The sequence below is a fragment of the Sus scrofa genome, chromosome 16 (genome assembly GCF_000003025.6).
Source record: "Sus scrofa isolate TJ Tabasco breed Duroc chromosome 16, Sscrofa11.1, whole genome shotgun sequence".
Lineage (NCBI taxonomy): Eukaryota > Metazoa > Chordata > Mammalia > Artiodactyla > Suidae > Sus > Sus scrofa.
The window spans coordinates 22141141-22161122 of NC_010458.4; the positions used below are offsets into that span (position 1 = coordinate 22141141).

Below are 19982 nucleotides of genomic sequence, written 5' to 3' on the forward strand. Positions count from 1 at the left end.
AAAACAGCAAGTCAGGTAGATTGGCTCGTGGGTTGGATTGGAATGGTCCTTGGGGATGTATAGCAGAAACATACTTGGAAAGTTTGGAAGCTGTGGCTAAACTTTCTAGTTTTGGGTTGTAAATACTATCCAGTGTTAAGAATTTCCTGCTTAAAAATAAAATGTCATTAGCCTTTTCTACTATGCTTTTAAGAAAGCAACCTTTGTTCTCCTACTCTCCCATTTTCAAGTAAAATGTAAGAAAAAGTCAGTAATTGAATAACTTGCAGGATTAAAGAATATTTTATAGGTTATTGATTTTAGAGCCAAGTACCTACTATAATATTTAACTAAATGTGTTACAAATAAAAAAGTTTCTTTTCAAATATTTTAGGGGGAAGGTGGAAGATAATTAAAGATAGCAAACTTTGGTAGCTTGCTTTTTCCTTACTAGTCCTTATAATTCTTTGGCTCTTTCTCATTTTATAATCTCTCCCTGGGTTCAACTCTGTGTCTTCAACTGTGATCTATATGAAAATGACTCTAAAGTCTTTACCTCCAGTTCTGTCTCCTGAGCATCCACACATATTTTCAGCTGCTTACTGGATACTTCCTACTGGTAGTCTAATAGGCAACTCAGATTTAATTTATACCAAATTTATTCTTATTCCTCTCTGCTCTCAGCCTGTGCTTTCTCCTGTGTCTATCTCATTTAATGACACCAGAGTCCATCTAGAGATTGAAACCTGACTTGTCAGTAATACTTGCATCTTCCTCCCCACTTGATCTTACTTTACATATTCATTGGTTTAAGGAGTCCTCTATTCTAGTTTATCTTTTAAATCTACCACCTCTTCTCTAGCCAGGCTACCATTATCCAGCCTTTGTTGTCTCATTCCAACGATTACATTAGCTGTCTTATTGATTCACATTTCTTCAGGCTCTCTCACATCCCATCCTTCTTTTGTGTAGTTGCCTAAGCTTCTTTCTGTTTTAACTGAAACGTAAAAAGTAATATAGGGAGTTCCCGTCGTGGCGCAGTGGTTAACGAATCCGACTAGGAACCATGAGGTTGCGGGTTCTGTCCCTGCCCTTGCTCAGTGGGTTAAGGATCCGGCGTTGCCGTGAGCTGTGGTGTAGGTTGCAGACGCGGCTCGGATCCCACGTTGCTATGGCTCTGGTGTAGGCCGGTGGCTACAGCTCCGATTCAGCCCCTAGCCTGGGAACCTCCATATGCCGCGGGAGCGGCCCAAGAAATAGCAACAACAACAACAACAACAAAGAGAGACAAAAAAAGACAAAAAAAAAAAAAAAAAAAAAAAAAAAAGTAATATAGCCACATCAAGAGTCCAGTTGAGAAAGTACTGTGTCAGAGAATGAATACAAAAAGTATGAATACTCAGCTGGATATATATTTCTACACTGTATGAAACTCCCAGGTTCACACTTTTACTGTTTGCTTTTTTTTCCCTCCTAATTTACTAGGTACTTTTTAAAGATAACTTGCAGAGTTGTTCTAAAATGCAAATTTTACGTTATTTTGGGTGCAAGATTCTTTAATGCTTACCTGTTGAGTATGGGGTAAAATCCAAACACTTTATACTGGACTAGCAGATACCAGCCTCCTTACCTAGTCTGCATTCCAACCAAACTGATTTTCAGATTATGAAATACAAGGAGCTTTCTTATTCATTTATACCTTTTTATATGTTCCTTTCCCTCTTTAGAATGGCTGATTTTTTTCTTCCTGTCTTTGCCTGAAAAATTATTTCTTCTTCACTAATGTTCAAATTTCATCTCTGAAGCTTTTCTCAAAACCTCCAGGTATCTTTGGTGCTTTCATAGCACTTTTGGTGCAACTTAGTCATTTATCTCACTGTTTTAAATATATTTGGTCTTGTCTTCCTCTTGGCTGTACTGTATGAAGAAAGAGACAAGGTTATTTATTTATATTCACTGTTTCCAGTACATAGGTGTTGGGCACATGCTTGTTGAATGCAGGATCTATAGTTTACAACAATAAAAATGTGCATTCATAACACTTTCCCTTTAACTTTAGATCTACAAATTCAAAATTTCTTTAAGAAACACATTGAATTCTGATACTTAGAATGCAATAATATTCTTAAAATATAGAGAATTAAAGACATTTATTCAGAGGTCATTCTTAACTCTTACCATTCCCAATATAATAGTTACATTGTAGTCAGAATAGTTTCAAACCATTTTCTGGTGAGCATTTCTTAAAAAGCCAGATCTCACAACTATGATATTTTTACAGCAATAGTATAGGTAGAATCGAAGCCCAAAATATTTGATGTAAACACAAGATTAAACATTAAATCTTATCAATCACAAAATAGACATTAGAATTTTTTACACAAAGCATATAAGGTATACAGGAAGGTTTTTTTTTTTTCTTTTTTTTTCTTTTGTCTTTTTAGGGCTGCACCCAAGGCATATATAGATTCCCAGGCTAGGGACTGAATCAGAGCTGCAGCTGCCCAGGCTGCATCATAGCCACAGCAACACAAGATCCAATCTGAATCTGAGACCTACACCACAGCTCACAGCTGTGAGGGATCCTTAACCCAATGAGAGGCCAGGGATCAAACCCATGTCCTTATGGATACGGGCCAGCTTCATTAACTGCTGAGCCACGACGGGAGCTCGTACAGTAAGTTCTTTAAATTAAAAATACTTTTGCATATATTTTTGAGTATTACTATAGCTCTTCTAAATTCATAATAAGCTGTCCTTACTTAAAGCAAGTTACATAGTTTGCCTGGATATGATCATGAGAAATCATCTAAATATATTACAGAACGCTGATGAATGTTGATGGCAGAATTAGGAAGAAGGCAATAGTGAGAAAACTACACTAGGGAGGTGCTTTAGAAGAGATACAGAATTCAACAGGTAAGACCAAAAGATGATAAACTAGAAACATGACTACTAAAGCAGTTTGGGTTTGGTGCTTTTTTTTTTTTTTTTTTCCTTTTTTTCAGAGAAAATAAAGTATTCCAAATGTCAAGAGTAGTGGAAGTTCCTGTCATGGCACAGGAGAAACAAATCCGACTAGGAACCATGAGGTTTTAGGTTCAATCCCTGGCCTCGCTCAGTGGGTGAAGGATCTGGCATTGCTGGGAGTTGTGGTGTAGGCCAGCGGCTACAGCTCCGATTAGAGCCCTAGCCTGGGAACCTCCATGTGCCGCAGGTGCAGCCTAAAAAGCAAAAAATAAATAAGTAAATAAATAAGAGTAGTGTTGAAAACGGTATTCATACATGGGAATAAATTCCTGAAATGTATTATTTTTTTTTAGAGAAAGCAGAATTCTTTACTCATACCCCTTGATTTTATTCACCGGCACTTTTTTGATATGTTTCTTTTTTTTTTTTTTTTTTTGTCTTTTGTCTTTTTGTTGTTGTTGTTGTTGCTGCTATTTCTTGGGCCGCTCCTGCGGCATATGGAGGTTCCCAGGCTAGGGGTCGAATCGGAGCTGTAGCCACCGGCCTACACCAGAGCCACAGCAACGCGAGATCTGAGCCGCGTCTGCAACCTACACCACAGCTCACGACAACGCCCAACGCCGGACCGTTAACCCACTGAGCAAGGGCAGGGACCGAACCCGCAACCTCATGGTTCCTAGTCGGATTCGTTAACCACTGCGCCACAACGGGAACTCCTTGATGTGTTTCTTAATCTGTCACCATTTCCTATTCTGGAGTAAGACAAAGTATGAGCTATTTTCTTTCCTTCCTTTGGTTTTGACTTTACAGAGCTTTATATTGTTAAATAAAACTAGATAAAGCAGAAAACTATACTATGTATTTTAGACTGAAATTTTGACTTTGGTGACAAATAGTTTTTATTGGAATTTTATGTTAACCCATTTTTATGCTTATCAATTAAGAAATGGTTCATGGCAAAGTTATCACTTTATTAATGAAAAATTTAAAAGCTCATTATAGCATTTTCCATGGGTGGAAATACTGACAAAATTAAAAATATGATAGAAAAGTTCAGGCTGTTTATGCAATTTTAATAGCCCATATTTATAGCAACTTGTGTGTAAAAGAAGCACATTAATTAGTAATAATGCTGGTTGAATTATTTTTTTGGCACTAACATGTCTCTAGGGCTGATGTTAGATGAATTTAACTTTTTTTTGGATATTATTGCTATGATTAACTGTTTTAACATCAGATGACAGTATATAGAATAATGTCAGTGTAATGTAGTATTACAACAGAACTGACCTATAGAGGTTTAAGTCCACCTTCTAGTACTCAGTATTAAATGACGTGTTTCTAAGTGCATTCCTTGGATTCAGTGGGTTGCACACTGAATTTCTATGACTATTCACATATTAATGAAATTAAAATCTTTCAACGAGATGTAAGAATTTTGTCTCGTCCATAATGAAGACATGTTCCATCCTATGGTGAGAGTAAGTGTCCAAGAAGTTTATTTTTGGAATGAATAATCACATAACTAAGTATACCTATAGCTAAAGTTTGCCTGAATCCATTATCCTTCTATGCTTTGGGCATATGTTTCCAGAAGCCTTGCAATAAATAAGTGGCTAGACTACCATAATTTAGTTTATTAAACTAAAATTGTTTGGGCCTTTAAATTTTTTTGATGCAGTTCGCTGTCCACTCTTCTGATTTTACTTACTATCAGCGATTTTGAGGTTCTTTGAAGATATTAAATAAGCTGACAGTACAGTTAGCATTTAGCTGCTATATTCCTCCAAACACATGTCACAAAACAAGGTATTACTTTTTGTTGTGTTTATAAAGGGTAAACAAATGGAAGTTCCTGGGTCAGGGATTGAATCTGAGTTGCAGCTGCAGCCTATGCTGAAGCTGCAGCATTGACAGATCCTTTAACCTACCTGCCAGGCGGGGATCGAACCCACATCTCAGCAGTGACCCAAGTCACTGCAGAGACAAAGCTGGATCCTTAACCCTTTACACCACAGTGGGAACTCCTATCTTCTACTTTTAAAGTAAAAAATCACCTTATATTATTTCACTATAATTATCTTTTATTTAAATGTATCATTTTTTAGATTATCAAAGTGCATATAATTTTAATGTGTGATCCATCTGTTTGTGCCAACTTTATCATTTTAAAATGTGCCTATTTAGAGCCTCATTTCAGCTGTCAATAAAAATGGAATAATTAAAAAATGGTTTACTGTTACATCTAGCTAGTAATTCATCATGGCCCTAGGGTACTATTTTCTATGGTTTTCCATCTTAGGTCATAATACAGAGACATTTCTACTTTTATATTTCTACTTGAATTGCTTCTGCTTAATGGCTGATAAGCTTATCATTGCTTTGTTCTGATCCACCTAAGTTTCACCACCTATAGTAGAAAGAAAATTAACCTAAGTTTGCATATTTTACTGAGTTTTTAATATCTGTTTTTTAAATAATTCTTTTATGTCACATATTATTACCCTTAATTTAAGCATTTCTTTAAGGTTTTCTTTCAGTTTGCTTCCTGCAAGGTAATTCTGACAGTTAAAATTGTCAGAATTTGATACATCTGATACATTGGTAACCCTTCCTTATCCTTTTACTAGGCTTTTTGGTAGGCTAAACTCAAAAAGAGAACAGCTGCCACAACTCAAAACAGGAAGTCATGTGGTCTTTCTTTGTACTCCTATCTTTCAGGACTGACTTGGCTCCCTCTGCTGGTTAGTATTATAATTCCTTTCTTAGTTCAATAGGGTTATGTACTGTCTTGGTGAAACATTTGGGGTGAATAAGCTTTGGTTCAATAAGTGAGAGATTCTCACATCAATTCTCTAGAAAATTTTATTGTTTAGCTAAGGTTTTAACCAAACCATATCTTAAATATCTATAACTGAAAAAGAGCTGGTATCATATGTCTGGAAAAAAAACTTTTATTATTAATACTCTTAAACAAACTTACAATACTGAAATCTATACTGAAATAGGTGAAACTGTAAGTAGTGAAATGTTTTAAATTTTCTGAAGTGTCTAAATTTTATTAAAACATTTCAGTATAACATAATTCTTATTTTCTGTCTGGTAGGTAATTTTCATCTCACTTATAGTATACTGTCTCCCTTTCAATTCTACACACAATTCTCTCCTTTAGAAATTTCCCCCTTTTAAATCTTGTACACAATTTAAAATACATTTATTTAAATATATAGAATGAATTAGATGGCAAATGAAAGTTAACTATTTCCTTTAAGAAATTGTATTTACTTTGGCTAGAAAAAGAAAAGCCTTATTGAAAGCTTGTTATTTTTCAGGAGTTTCTATCATTTTCAGGGAATAACTAGTTTGTATGATAATTTGTAAAGGTAGCAGTCTGCTTTGCACTCCTATGATAATAAACATCCATTTTAAGATCAAAGGGAACGTGGGAAGAAGTAGAAAAATATTTTTTGCCTTATATTTATTATTTTGCTGTATTGGGCATCTGAGATTAGAAAATATGCTACAACAAATCAATAATAGTCATGAACCTAAACACACCAAATTTAGCTCTACTAGGAAAATAATTCCTTCTCACAACTTCAACCATATTTGACATTCCTACATAGTTTTATTACCTACCCTTTACCTTAAAACCACCTTTCTGAAACCACCATCACACTCTTCTAAAATATCCTGGTGTCTCCTCTAAAATTCTTCACTATTTCTTAGGCAATCACAACTGTCTAGCATTCCTCTTTTTCATTTTCTAAGGAGGGAAGTAAGGAAAACCTGAACTACAGATAAAACAAAGCACTACTTTTTTTGGCATATATGCATAATAGAAAATATTATTTTACAAGGTAACGCAGTTCATACACACACATAAATGGAATGTTTATTTAAAAATACAGACTTTACCCTGTGTGATAAACTCTCAGATTTTCTATTCTTTCCTCTATTTCAAATAAAAAAATGCTAACCTCAACCCAATGAATTTATTTCATGACCCATAATGGCACATGACCCAGTTTTAAAACACTGGTCCTGAGGAGATGCTTTGAAATTAGCATCATAAGTACTCCCTTCAGACCTATTTTAGATATTAAATTTTTAGTGGATTTTGTATTGTTCTTTCATAGATAAAATCATTTTTTAAATGATGTTGTTCCAGATTAGTTTAGTATTAAAATGCATGTAGATTTTAATTGTTTCACATTTAGCATATGTGTAGGTTTCATTAAGATTAGGCTTTCATGAAAATTTAATGACCCCAAATAATTTTATACTGAATTTATATTTCAGAAATGCACTTTTGGGGGACCCTACAGTATTCAGTGCACAGTGCAACTTGAAATGTAATATAACCCATAACCAATCACTTTGATTCAGGAACATAAGTTACAGATACACAAAAATATAAAACAACATAGGAAAGTTATAGAATTATAAATGGATGGTATGAATAATAAAAATCTAAAAATTTAGACAAAATCCTTAATTAGAGGCAAGAAGGATTAATGAAAAGACAAAGCTTATTCCCAAAGGCTAACATGAAGAAAGTCATCCAGGGAAAAAGAACCACTCATTTCTATCATCTTAACAAAAATGGATAAAATATGTTGAATAATCATAAACACTATCACAAATTTGATTAAGGTATTTACTTTGAAAACTTGAAATAAAAACATTTACAGACTGATATTTTTGTAGCTCAACTTCCGATCAACAGCTATAATTAACTCTTTATCAAAGTTAAAATAAGCCATCCTAAAAGTAACTTTAATTATCCTCTGCATGAAATAATTTTGGTAGTTTGAAATAATCTACAGAATATACATACGTCTTTTACTTTTAAAAATTTGTTTCTGTAAGTTAATTTTATCACTAACAAATGACAGAACTTGTAGGCATAAAATAAGATTTTCTAAAATTTTTCATTTCTATCATTTTATGACAGATTATCTTGAAGATAAAATATTTTCAATAAAATTGATAATTTGCCAATTGTACCAGTTCTCGATGATATTCAAGTTAATACTTAACATCCATTTTAAAATATCTTATCAAATTGTTTGCAGTTTACTAATCAAGGATATATATGGGAATACCCAGAAATAATATTAATAATTATTAAAATAGTTATTTAATTTAATAACTGGCAAATAAAATGAGTAGTGCAACTCAATACTTAAAGCAAGGAGGCAGTATTAGTTTCGATTAAAAAGTTTATTGGGCTACCCTACAAACTAAGAATTGATAAATCAAGGATATAACAATAAAACATAAGGCCACCATAAATCAATTGATTTTGGACATAAAGATTTCCAAATGTAAGAGTAAAATAAATGGATGGTATTGATGAAAATATTAGGCAAAACAAAACCCAAAACCAAAAAACAGGGCAATTTAATAAACACTAAGATATTAATAGATCTTACACAAGATCTCAATTTGTATACTTTAGGCAAGCAAAACAATTAATTTAATGGAGAAATGCACGGATATGCATTAAAACAATTTCATTATCTCTACGATTTGGAAAAAAAATTGGTATAAACTGTACACAAGTTAAAACACTTAAAGGCAGAGACTATTTTTATTTACCATAGTATAGAAGGTGCCCATCATAAAGCTGATTCTAGCACCTAGTAAGTCCTTAATAAGTAAATGAGGGAAGGAACTGAAAAATATCTGAAACTTTAAATGCTACAATAATGCCAAGAATTTTGTTACCTAGACATGCAAAATTATCAGTTTACCAGAAACATTTAAGTATATAATTGTACTTCTCTGAGCAAACTGAAATATTAGTGTTTTGAAATTGAGTGAAAAACAATTCTGAGCCAGCTGTATATTACTTAAAACTGTTCTCAAGATTAATAGGTAAACTTATAATGAACAAACTTGGATTAAACAATGTTTAATTAATTGATGGTTATAAAATACCTACCAAGACCGTCCTTTGTCAAAAAAATTCCATACATAAAATATGATTATTTGTAATACCACTGACAAAGTCTTATAGCATAGTTGTTCGTATACTGACATATGTATTTTAACATAAATACCCTGTCTATCCAACCACCAGGAAATAAAATCTCTCCACCTGTTTCAGTTTTCAAAAAAAAATTATCAATTAATTTATTGGTATACCTGGTGCTATCATAAAGTAAATGTAAATGAACAGCAAACTAAAAGATGAATTAAAATATCCACACTAAGCCTGACTTCAGCTTTCACTGAACCTTTTCTCCAGAAGGAAACTGTAAAAATAAATCTCACTAGCGTTTGCTTTGCTTGACAGCATAATTGAGTAGTAACCAAAATAGCCGTATGTGGTCCTTTAAGCTTCAGAAACGCGCACCTTTTGAATCATCGTGCCGGGCACTTTGTACCTGACACAGATTTGCTGAATGAACTTTTCCAGTAATGCTGGCTTTGGGCTAAGCCAACCAAATTTTCAGACTTTAGTGAAAATAGCATTTTTCAAGAAAGAGGGCAGACAGGATGAAGAACGAAGTTTGTGACTCAGGAAGAAAGCTAACTTGCCCAACATGAATATGATCATATAATCTAATAATGGACTGTCCACTAGCAAGCCCATTTACAGAAACCTAAAAACAAATAATTATCACTATTTTGAGGGCTTCTGGTGTTGTGGAGGGCTTTCAATGTCTAGAAGTAGTGTGTTTTCCTAGAAGTTTGTAATAAACTTGCATTTTTTTCCCTAGTATTTTTTGTTTTCAGAAATCTTTCATAAAGTTCTCTCACATACCCATGTAAGGGACAGAGATGGGAAGTTAGTGTGTGTGGCGGGGGGGGGCCGCCAAGGCCCTTATAATTGTCATTCATTAACCAAATATTAAGCATCTACTGTGTGTGTAACATTATTTTCTCCCTAAAACATCAGTGGAGAAAAACAAAACCTCATGCCCTCCTGGAGTTTACTTACATCATTCTCCTAGGAGCTTCCTCCCCCCTTCCCCTCCCCACCGCGCGCACGGCCTTGGGGCTGCGGTCAAAGCTTTGGCTTTTACTCTCAGCTAGATGCCGAGCAATTGCAGGGCCTAGAGTAAAAGAGCGACAAGATCCGATTTAATCCTTTGAGAGATTTTTGAGGCAGAAGGAATAACCTGTAGGCAAATTTTCCTATTTACTTTTGGCGTAATGGTACACATACAAATACATAAACAATATAATTTACGTACGACTCAACGAAATGCAGAAAAGTATACCACAAATTCCGTCCTATTTGAGTAAAATTCTCTTACCTATGCACTTTTTACCTGAAGAATAGCCCCCTTGTAATTTACATTAGTAAACGTTAATAGTGAACTGCGGAACGATAAAGTTAATTCATGTGTTTCAGTAAGAGACACAAAGGGCGCGGTACACATAATCGCATCTGTTCTCCAGCCTTGGCCAGTGGTACCTCACTGTTTGAAACGCAAAGAGGAAAACGGTGTCTGAAATCGGCTGGCCCCAGGCCCACCCGCGGCCCGCATTCCGCCGGCTCTCGTCGCGCGCTCGGCTCCACCCACACCTAGTGGGGGGCGCGGACTCGCGCGCTCCGGGCCCGCTGAGCCGGCTCCTGGCTCGAACAGCGTCGCCTACAGGCCTTTATCCCGACTGTTAGGCAAGAGCCCAAACCGCCGCCAACAAAAAGCAAGACCAGAAAAGACCACATATTTCCAGAAATAAATGCATCATAAACGCGACTCCAATTCAATCCAGCTGAGAATCTTCTTCTCCTCCAAGGGGTGCGTTCTTACTCCGCAGAAATAATGCAGAGACGGGCGTAAAGTTCGGCCTCTCAGAAGGAGAGAAGGGCGTACATTACGATACATCCATCCACCCGGCTGCAGGGAAACCATTTAAAAAATGCACGGTAGCCGTCGGATTGCGGGCGTCCTCTATGGGGCCGCCCCGAGCTCGGCTCCCGAGAGCTAATGACGAGCAGCTGCAACGGCGTGAGCGGCCTACGAGCCGGTCCGGACCTGAGCGCCCCCCACGCACACGACCACCACCGAACTCGGGGCCCGCTCCGGTCGGCCTCCAGGAAAATAAAGAACAGGAAGACCCGGCCCGTCCGTGCCGCAGCGAAAACGCCGCTACGTAGGATCGACAATAAAAGGCAACATCCACAGCCGCCCTGAGGAGGAGAAAGGCGCAGAAGAGAACCACCGCCTGCTCTCTGCCGGCTGCCGGCCGCCGCCGGGCCGGGGTGCGGTGCGGAGAGGCGCGGGCCGTGCAGTCCGGCGCGGCCGAGGACGCGAGCTGAAGTGGTGGCGGCGGCGCGGCGGTGGCGGAAGTGGAGTGGGGAAGAGGGGGTGGTTGTTAGTGTTTGGCGCCGGCGGAGGGAGTCATTCCTGCAGCTGCACTTCCGGTCGGCATTTTGTTCTGCGAGGGAGAGACGGAACGAGAGAGAGAGACACACACAGGGCTCCTTTCCCCCCCGCCCTCCCCCCCTCCCTCCGTCGGTACCGACTCACCCGACACCACCAAGCCGCAGGGAGGGACGCCCCCGCCGACAGGAGGATTGGTTCCCGGGCCGGCGGCGATGCCCCCCCGGTAGCTCGGGCCCCTGGTCGGGTGTTTGCGAGTGTTTCTATGTGGGAGAAGGAGGAGGAGGAGGAAGAAGAAGCAGCGATTTGTCTTCTCGGCTGGTCTCCCCCCGGCTCTACATGTTCCCCGCACTGAGGAGACGGAAGAGGAGCCGTAGCCACCCCCCCTCCCGGCCCGGATTATAGTCTCTCGCCACAGCGGCCTCGGCCTCCCCTTGGATTCAGACGCCGATTCGCCCAGGTAAATTCCTGCTCTTTATTTCGGCGGCGGCGGCGGCGGCGCCAGGTCCTCAGCGTCTCTCCTCCTCGCTCCCCTCCCGGCCGTTTCCTTAGCGGCCCCAGGTCTCCTCCACGGGCGAGTCTAGAGTTCGCTCCTCTCTGGTGGCAGCCGCCCTGGGTGGCGGTGGTTTTGTACCCTCTCCCGGCCGGCTCCGGTGGCGGGGACTGGGCTCCTGCCGGGCGGCCGGGGAGGCGTAGGCCCGGCGGAGAGTGCAGGCCGCGGGCCAGCGGAATCTACTTGAGCTCGGGGATTAGGAGAGCTCCGGGCTGAGCGGAGCTACTGCTGGTCGGTGACAGGCCTCGCCCGGGAGAAGAGCCGTAGCTAGTGAGGAGGCGGAAACAATACAACTAACAGCAAATGTGCCCTGATCGTCCCCATATTTACAACTTTCCTGGTCCGGGAGTGGGGAACGTCCCAGTGAAACAAACAACCCCCCTTCTTCCCCCTGTGACCCCATGAAGGGAGGAAGTAGTTTCAGTTAGTGAGACAAATGTAAATACTCAGACACGGATCCAGTGGTAATTCTTTTCCTGTGTAAAACTTGTTTGGACGTTGGAAAGTTAATAAAGACTCATTTTCTTTTTAAAAAGAATTAAATCGTCCACATGAATATTTAATACAGAAAACCATAGTGTGGTAGACACTACATATGACCTCCCCAACCACGCAGAGAGCTTTTATGTTGTTGTTTGACAGTGTGTTGCACATGGACTTTTTATTCAAAGACAAGTATAAAGTACTTGACAGGTTTATCCTGCCACTTTATATTTGTGTGCGTTATATAAGGACAGTTTTAAACGACTTTGCATGAAACACTCAGGTACTTCCTGATCTAAACGTGTAGAAGCTTAGAAAGAATTTTCAATGTTCTGAGAATGGTAGTGACATACAGGTACAACCAATTTTCTTAAAAGGGTAGAAAATAAGTTATGCTTAAAATCCCTGGGAGGTTAAAAAAAAAAATGTACAAGGTGCCATCCTTTCATGTCAGGGCAGATCTTCTTGAGGTCCCAGGATTGCCATTGGCTGTTTGTGCCCATGATGTTTGACTGTGTAATGAGAGAGGTGTCATTTTAATAGGTCAAATGTATCTGTAATGCTGGAGAAAAATACCAGTTCTATCTTAACAAATTCTAGTTCACAAGTAAGTTAAGTGTATAGAGCTTATTTATGGTGGCGTTAGTAGTGTAGGTTGGTATAAGGGAAAAACCAATTTAAAAGTCCTCAGCCATACAAATTGCATAGAAAAATAAATGGACCTGGGTTGGGCTATTTTGATACTTTGTCTCATATTCACTGAAGGAAAACTTTCATTGGTTAAAATGAAGCAACACTGATCAACAACGTCCCTTGTTTTATTAGTGGGTGTTACATATTTTGTGTCTCATTAGATATTATTGCCATTGTAGAATAAGGAAGTTTTCTGAAGATTACTTTTGAGTTTAGCCCTCTGCTTAAAATAAATTGTTGCACATTTCCTGCAAACGTATGAATAAAGTTAAGAAGAGTGAAGTTAATATAGCTGTCACGTACTAGGCATGTTTTTAATGCTATAAATCCGTGTAGTAGTCAGTAGCGTGTCCGTGATTTGTATTGGTCAGGGAGCAGTTTGAATTTTAAAAAGCCTGAAGCTCCTGCTGAGCCCCAATCCCGGCCTCCCTCCCTCCCACTAATCTCCCATTCCTGTCTTTGTGCTGCCTGCTCCTGTTAGACACTGTTTGCTACAGGGCCTCAGGCCTACACTGGGTGGGGGGCACGCGAATGGGGGCTGGGGGGGTGGGGGGGTGTAGAATACCGAAGGGAGGGACTGTTCACTTCTTAAGCGGAGGGTTTGGGGGTGGGGGTGGGGTAAGGGCTTCAATATAAATGTTTAAAAGGCCCTTATATGATCCTGTGATTGTCTTTACAACTTTTATTTAAATATCATAGACTATGTCAAGGGATGAACATACTTCTACTAAAGGTAATGGAAAGAGTTCTGCTTGCTTAGTTTTCATCGACAGGAGCAACTTATCTTTAGCATTTTATAGTTAAGGAGCTTTCTTACACAGATGTTTGAATCAGTATGTTAGATATCTATTTATGTAATTGATTTTTTTTTATTGTGACTTTGGAATTAAAGTGAATTAGTTCTTATCAGATCTTATTTCCTTAATTCTACATATTTAGTAATCTAAGTAATATAGATGGTGCGATAGCTTTCATTAAGATAGCATAAATATTTCTTTAAAGTAGATTGAAAATATTTTCTGTTTGGTCCAAACCAATTAAAGAGGTTATTTTTAAAGGAGAAGACATTGTAAAACTCGAGTAAAACCTCAACTTGAACTTTACATTTTCGATAATTTAGTTGGGAGGAATAATTTGTGTTTCCCTAGAGATTACAAGTAGTCTTCTCTACCTCCCCTTGTACTGGTTGAGATAGTCACCAGTGGCAAATCTTGTATTTCCACTTATTTTTAAAAATTCAGTGAAAGGAGAGAACTCTTAAGTGTTCCAGAAATCTTTTAATTCTGGTTATGTTATTTGGAGAAATATTTCCTAATATACATAAAAGGAATTTCAGCAGTATGGCTTATTGTTTGTTTCTCTTGAGTCTGCAGAGTTACCAATAACTTAGTAGTAATTACTCGAAAAGAAAACAGTTTTAAAGTACATCATGATAGTCTAGTAAATCAAAATTGAGTATTAAATAATTATTTTTAGTGTTTTGAGATGAGTATATAGAATATTTCCTTTTGAAAGCTGTTCAGCAGATTTGTTTACTAAAGTTATTTGAAAGCTTTTCGAACCTGTGCTTGAGAGCATTATAATACTATATCTTTAAGAAGAAAAAAGTTATATTTGAAGAAAGAAAGAGCATTTCATATTCTCTTGGGGGATGAAAAGTGAAAGTTTTCAGTATGGTAGTAAACCTAATTTTGGTTTTCTGCATAGTGATCATTGTTAAATTTCAAAAATGTTATGAGCAAAGCTGTATCAATTCAAATGAAATTTTCTTTATTGAGAACCAGGCTGTCAACTCAAACGTGTTTTCTAAGGCTTCCTAAACTAATTTCATATTTAATGTTTTGACACCAATTCATCATCATACTGCTAGAGAAACATTTGAACCCATCTGTATTAGATTTTGACATACTCTATTGTGGTATTTTAACTCTCTCAAAGTAAGATGTAAAATTTAATAATACAGGAGTAAATAAAAACTAAAGAATTTAACAATTTCAATTTAAGTTTCAAATTTAAGTTTCAATTCAGATTTAAGTTTCAATTCAAATTTAAGTTTCTCCACCCTGTTGGTTACTAGGAAAGGATAATTTGTAAGTAATTCTGAAATTTGTAAAATAGGGTAATATTCAGTTTTATGCAGAGTGATTGGGAAGACCAAAGTAAATAAAATTCCTTTCATAGAAATATAAGTTCAATTCTGTTTATCACATTTATTTGCTATAAAATGAATAGGAAATTACTAAATTGGAACTTTATGGAAGCTTGGTAATTGTTTAGCTGACATGTTTATTTTAATATCCTGAGCATGCTAAGTTGGCTTTGGTAGTAATATATAGTCTTCTTTGGCTTTAAAAAATCATTTAAAAATATATTTTTTGAACAAAGATTTTTTTCTATTTTTAGCAGTTTTCATGAATAATTATTGTTTGTATTTTTAAATTGTTCCTTTTTCAAGGTGACCTGAGTTCATTTATAAATATTCTAATTTCCCTGTGAGATAAGTGACCAGCATGATTTCCATTTTTTGATGAAAAACTTGACACGAAGAGACCATGTGATTTGTGTAGATTCATGAAGTGAGTCAGTGAGAGAATAAGGTATTCCCTGACCCTTAATAGTTTATTAGATTATGTTGCTTTAAGAAATGTGTGAGCTTTGGTCTTGAAGCTAGGCATTGCTCAGTGCTGACACTGATAGCATTTGTGGTTTTTTTTTTTAATTATCTGAGTCCAAGGTGCTTTTCTCATCTCCATAGAGAGAGATGATATCTGTCTTTGAGTTGTAGTTTTCTGGTATGAAAATAGTACTTTACATTAGGGATCTTGACCTTGTATGTATATATTGGTGTTTGAGTGAGTTTATTAACATATGTCTTTCCTAAGGAGTGTATGTAAATTACTATATTTGTAGTAAATAATGTCTCCTTAAAGTTTTATTTTTATTCTACTTTAAGAATACTGAAGTGGAATTTTAGTGTTTCAAATTTATTTAAAAGAAATTTAAAACACCATGTCTCTTTATTTAAGGCTATTGTCGTAATTTTAGAGAGTATTTTATATACTCAGAATTTTTTCTGAAGTAAGTTAAGTAATAAAAGTGATTTTAGATATGTATCTTGTATATCATTTGGTATAAATTTGAGCCAGTTTTAATGAATTGAGTTTTGTCACATTGCATTATGTTTTAGGCATGCTTCTTTCTATTCCCAAAGTGATATTATTAGGAGAGATCATTTCTTAATATAGCATTGCCACCTAGGTAAGATTTTGAGGGCTTGGGGTTCCCTTGTGGTGCAGCAGGTTAAGTATCTGGCATTGTCACTGCATCCACCTGGGTTACTGCTGTGGCACAGGTTTGATTCCTAGCCTGGGAACTTCCACATTCTGCAGGCGCGGGCAAAAAAGAAAAAGATTTTGAGGGCTTCTTATTTGCCAGGAAATGTGTTAAGTGGGACCCCATAATCTCTCTCATTTAATTCTTCTGACAAGCTCATTAAATAGAAACAGTTATCATCCACAATTTTACAGATCAAGAAACTGAGGCTGGAAATGTCAGAAAATTGTCTACTGTCTTATACTTAGTCTGCTCTCAGTTTGGTTTATGTTTGTTCTTAAGGATTTGGGATTACGCATTTCTAGTTTTAGTAAATTCTTGATTTATCATTTAGTTGTTCATTTGGTTCAATACTCAAATGTCATGTAGTCAAGGAAATTAGGTACTTTAGGCAAAGAACTAGGATAGAATTCAGACTATATATCCTATATAATAATAATAATTTCAATAATTTTGAAATAAGCAGATCTTTATTTTACTGTTTTTAACTTAGAGTTTGTTAATGAGTCTGAATTTTTTACTTTTAATTTTTTTTAAATAGAGTTGAAATTATCAAACCATCTTTTTAATTTTTAGAAAGGGAAAATTGAGCTTTAGAGTGATTTTTTTTTTTTTTCTTTTTCTTTTCTTTTTTTTAGGGCCGCACCCACAGCATATGGAGGTTCCCATCCTGGCTAGGGGTCACATCAGAGCTGTAGCTGCTGGCCTACGCCATAGCCACAGCAATGCAGGATCCGAGATGTGTCTGCAGCCTACACCACAGCTCAATGCAACACTGGATCCTTAACCCACTGAACAAGGCCAGGGATCAAACCTGCGTCCTTATGGATGCTAGTCAGGTTTGTTTCTGCTGAGCCACAACAGGAACTCCTAGAGCGATTTTATTCATAGAAATATTTATGACCAATTGTAGTATAGTAGATGAATGTATAAATTAGTATGGCTGGTACTTTTAAAAAATTCCGGTATTTATATAGCCAAAGAATATTGATCCTTTTGAGGTCATCAACTTGGGAAGATGTGTACATCCAGAGCTACTGACATTACATGATTCCTTTAATGAATACCTTTAGAGACTTTGAGGTAGTCTGCTTCTCATCCTTAATGGCAAATATTTATCTTCAACGGTGAATTTGAGTTTTAGAGATGTAAAAAGTAATTTAGAACTTAGTTTAGGAAACTAAGATTTTAGATTTTTTTTTTGGTGCATCAGATTCTGTGTTGAGTGCCTTACATTTGTAATGTGTAATATTATTGAGTGATTTCCATGTGCTGAAAACTGTGCCGGGGCTTTATGTGGATTTTCATGAATCTTCAAGGTATAGTATGACTCTGGTTGTATTTATTACCCTAAGATATCTGAGAAAACTGAGGTATAGAATGATTAAGTGACTAAGGTCACACAGCTAAAGAGTGGAAGAAAATAGAGAAAGGACTCCAGATGCTTTACCCATCAACCTTAACCACTGTCATGATTTAAACTGCCCAACTACCCAGTGAGGTTAGTGATAATGTCCTCATTTTACAGACAAGGAAATTGAGGCTCATCATGTTTAAACTTGTCCAAGGTAGCAAATCTAGCGAGTATTAGAGACAGAATTAGACATACTTGAGTTGGAATCTTAGAACTTATGTTCTTTCCATTCTACCACCCTGCCTGTTCAAAATTTGTAATACTTTTTATTAATTTTTTTTAATAAAAAGGGTAGGCTTAGTTATAAAGTAGTGAGACTTGTTTTTCTTGTGTGACTTATAAAGAGATCCTGAAGATAATTTAAAAAGAATTCTAAACATTTTTGGTTATTTATACCAATTCATTATTTGATTATAGTCTTTTAAAACACATCTTGTTATTTTATATCATATATAATATATGGAATGTTTCCGTGTGCAAATAAGGATTTAAATAGTATATTGTAGTTTAAATATGTGCATGCTGTATCTGTGGAATAGATAGATAACTTTTGAAATGTGGAAAAACCACTTTATTTTCATAATATTATTGTTACTCTTGAGTTATTTCATGCTTATTTAATAGCTTAATAGCATGCTTAATAGCATGAAAAATTCTTAAGAATACATTAAATTTTTAACATAATTTATGTAGGTAAATTGTTTTGCCATCATACCTGTAACATAACATTTAACATGAATGTACCAAACTCTTAAAGTTTTCTTTTGTATATGTTTGCCTTTTGACAGAAGGAAAAACTTTTTCAGGATGCAAAAACATGAAAATAGTGGAGTTCCCATCTGGCATAGTGGACAACGAATCTGACTAGGAATCACGAGGTTGTGGGTTCGATCCCTGACCTTGCTCAGTGGGTTAAGGATCCAGCATTGTCGTGAGCTGTGGTGTAGGTTGCAGATGAGGCTTGGATCCTGCGTTGCTGTGGCTCTGGTGTAGGCTGGTGGCTACAGCTCCGATTTGACCCGTAGTCTGGGACCTCCATATGCCACGGGAGCGGCCCTAGAAAAGGCAAAAAGACCAAAAAAAAAAAAAAAAAAAAAAAACCCATGAAATTAGTAACATTAATTAATGTGTTTATTAAAATAATTTTGTATGCTTTTACCTCTCCTGAACAATTCATAAGCTGTGACTTAATAAACTGTTTGTTAGAATTAACACATTTGGGTAACTTGAACTTTCCAATTCTTTAGTCTTGTGCCAATGAAATGCATATAAGTACTTCAGTAGTTTTTTAAAAATAGTGGAAACGCATCCAGCTAGTATCCATGAAGATGTGGGTTCAGTCCCTGGCCTCGTTCAGTGGGCTGGGCATCCAACATTGCCTTGAGCTGTGGTGTGGGTCTGTGGGTTGCAGATGTGGCTTGGATCCTGCATTGCTGTGGTGCAGGCCGGCAGCTGTGGCTCTGATTAGACCCCTAGCTTGGGAACTTCCAAGTGCTATGGGCACAGCCCTAAAAAGAAAAAAAATCATTGATTCTAGATAAAGCTTAAAAATTAACAGTCCTTGAAACACTATTGAATTATTAAAACTCAAACTATAGTTTACTCTAAAGATAGTAATTTTTGTTTGTATATTTAATTTTTTTATTTACAAACAAACTTGTCCTTAAAATTAATCCTAGTGAGAAAATACATCACTGAGTTTTCTGAACACTGCTACTTGGCAACCCTTTCAGGATTTTATTTGTTGTTTGTTGTTTGTCTATATTTGCTATGTTTTATTTTTTGTTTTTTTTATATTGAAGTATAGTTGATTTACAGTATTGTGTTAGTTTTAGGTATGCAGTATATTGATACAGTATTTTTGCAGATTATATTCTCTTACAAGGTTATTACAAGATAATGAGTGTAATTCCTAGTGCTGACTTGTATGTCCTTGTTGCTTATCTATTTTAACCTTTTGAGGATTTTAAATCCCCTTTTGGTCATCTTTTATCTGATAGGATTGTGGGTTGCCAGTTTCTACTAAAGGAACTGATCATCAGAGTTTATGCAATTTAGTTTTTCTTTTGTAATCACTAAATTGAAATTTTACATAATTTACCCTGTAAAATTTCAACTTGGTCATTACCAAAGAAATCTGGATTCTTAATTCTTTTCTCAAAGAAAAAAGAATAATAACATTACATTTCAACTTTCAACCTTAAGCACTTTC

General features: G+C 36.7%; 1 protein-coding gene across 5 annotated transcripts in view; it reads left to right on the forward strand.

Moving 5' to 3' along the window:
• NIPBL (NIPBL, cohesin loading factor) overlaps positions 11315 to 19982 on the forward strand; it is a 211919-nt gene continuing 203251 nt past the window's right edge. For 3 of the 5 annotated variants that reach the window (XM_021076592.1, XM_021076593.1, XM_021076591.1), the window contains exon 1: positions 11329 to 11754. The gene's annotated coding sequence lies outside the window, so the exon portion shown is untranslated. Of the gene's footprint in view, positions 11755 to 19982 lie in introns of all 5 variants that reach the window. The other 2 variants (XM_013984737.2, XM_021076590.1) reach the window with 2 other exon arrangements.